Source organism: Penaeus japonicus, unplaced genomic scaffold (assembly GCF_977035675.1).
Source record: "Penaeus japonicus unplaced genomic scaffold, GWHDUDI00000001_assembly GWHDUDI00000001, whole genome shotgun sequence".
In the NCBI taxonomy this organism is placed as follows: Eukaryota; Metazoa; Arthropoda; class Malacostraca; order Decapoda; family Penaeidae; genus Penaeus; species Penaeus japonicus.
The window spans coordinates 32,964,301-32,966,800 of NW_028234403.1; positions in this window are offsets into that span (position 1 = coordinate 32,964,301).

The window sequence follows — 2,500 nt, forward strand, 5'->3', positions numbered from 1 at the left end:
GTGAAAGTGAATAGGAGAGGGACGTATTGTTAGGCACAATGTTTGGCATTGTTTGGTGCAGTGAACAGTTCAAATACATACGCACATACACACAAATGCCGTCGATTTATTTATTTTTTGTTTCAGAGCCTGTTCCTTTGTGATGCATATGGTTCAGCAAAACCATGACCATAGCATTTTGTAGGTTTATTTGTAACATTTGTAGGTGCGTGGATGATATATGCTGTTGGCAGTTACGTGTATTTTTTTTTTTTTTTTGGCAAATGGTGGTATATTTTATGTATCTTTTATCTTTTTCTTTTAGACAAATAGGCCGATTACTGTAAACGGAGAATCGTAGTTCATCAGCTCTACTGTAACTGCACTTTTGTCGTATTTTATAGATAGATATCGTATGACGTAATTCATATATCGGAATCTCGAGTTACAAAACACGCCTCGCATAGGCCTCATTCGTAAAGTAAACAAGAAATGAAAAATGCTTTAATCGGGAAGGAAATACGAAATCCGTTTCTGAGTTAGACTTTCCTACATCAATATGATACCCTTTCTATAATCTTTTTAGATAGGTGATGACTGATGACAAGTTAGTAATAATAATTGTTTGATAACTGACAGTTCAGTAGTCATAATGACTTGGAATGCAATGATATTATTAGGATAAGTAGCATGCACTCAACAATCCCAAAACGAGCAACGCAAATAACGTGTTCACTCGTTACTACACCATTGTTGATGTGTGTCTCACTCTCTCTCCCATTTTGTCTTTCCTTCGTCTCATCCTACGTCGATCCTCTCTTCATCCCCATGATACCAATACCCCCCCCCCCTTTGCCATGTATACCAATATCAATATTACCATAAAATAATGAATAAGCAACAGAGTGACACCTTAAGAGTACCCGTGAACCTCTGTCGATATCCTCCACCTTTTCGTACCCAAAATCCTATGATAAAGTGCTGAGGATTGCTCGTCCTATTACGGAAAGAATCTTCTGTATATTTACCCTGACGATGTACTGTTTCTTGGGCCAAAATCTTTTAATTTGTTCTTTGAATATTTGTTTTTCTTTTCTTTTTTTCTGTGAAATTATATGAAATTTATATTCATTTTGGGGATATAGGGAATAGGGAAAATATTATCGATATTCAATTACTTACCATTTGTTGCGTGATTGATCATTTGTTACAGGTCAAAGTTACAAATGTTGCTTTAGTGGAGAATGAGTAATAAAAAAACTAAAGAATGGAAAAAGGAATAGACAAGCGTAAAACCCTAGAAGTAATAAATTGGAGATACAATCAACAACATACAAACTTACAATAATAAGCAGCATATCATTAGACCTCATTTTCACCTCACTTTCTTCTCCCTCTCCCATATATTCTCCCGCTTTTACCGACGCCTCCCTCTTTATAAAGTTCATCAATCTTCATCGCGTTTATTGCATATTCCGGTTCAAAATACTGTGCTCTCCCGTCTGGGCAGAGATAATGCATTTCCTTCTGACTGACTATGATAGAATTTTTTTTTATATTCTAAACGCACGAGATACTGGATTGTATATGTAGTAAATATGTTATTTTATCTTTCATATTGTTTTTATTGAAATTGTCTAAAAATTAAAAAAGAAAAAAAAAAGAAAAGAAAAAAAAAAGAATTACGCTCGAATAATGGTGAAATAAAGATGATGCATTGGTCTTTTGCAATACGCATCATGAACAAAAATTTGCAATGAATATCAAATTAAAAGAAAGATGTATGTGCTATATTTCTTTATATCTCCCTATTCATACTCTTTGACATCCAGATATCCTTGTTGAACCGCCATTAAAAGGGATCTTATTCTCACTGTTCTTCAAAATATGGTTCGTACGTTAGAAGCTCGTTGGTCACGAAATTCGGAAACGAAATAAGTAAAGGAAAGAGAGCAAGAAAAAAAAGAAGGAAAAAAACTGTCGAATATTTTTCATAGCGAGTCAAAAGGTTATACAAACTCTACGCGATACACAACCCATATTTAACTTATCCTTTTATACTCTGTCCGTATATCAAATGTTACAGTGCCTACTCATGGCTGGTCAGTACGTTTGATTGGCAGATGAATAAACGAATATTCATGGTAATGTATATCTGTTATGACTACATATTAAATGTGTCAAAGGATGTCCACACTTATGCAGTTAACATTGTAGCAGAAATACAAATCTCTTGTGAAACCAAGCTGCTCTATTTTGAATATTAATGATATGTTTCAGTGAGCCAGTAATTTCATCCAATGATCATTTACATCTTTTAGAAAATACACCTGGCTCCTTTGTTAAGTTGAAAACGGTTAATTTACCCTCGCTCACTGAAGGAAATTCTCTATTGATTGTCAAGTAATGCTCAATAACCTAGAACAGGAAATTTGCACTCCTATATATCCTATGAATTTTTCTACCAATAAACAGTCCGGGAAATACTCATTTGTGTAGGCGATTTTTCGTAATCAAATTT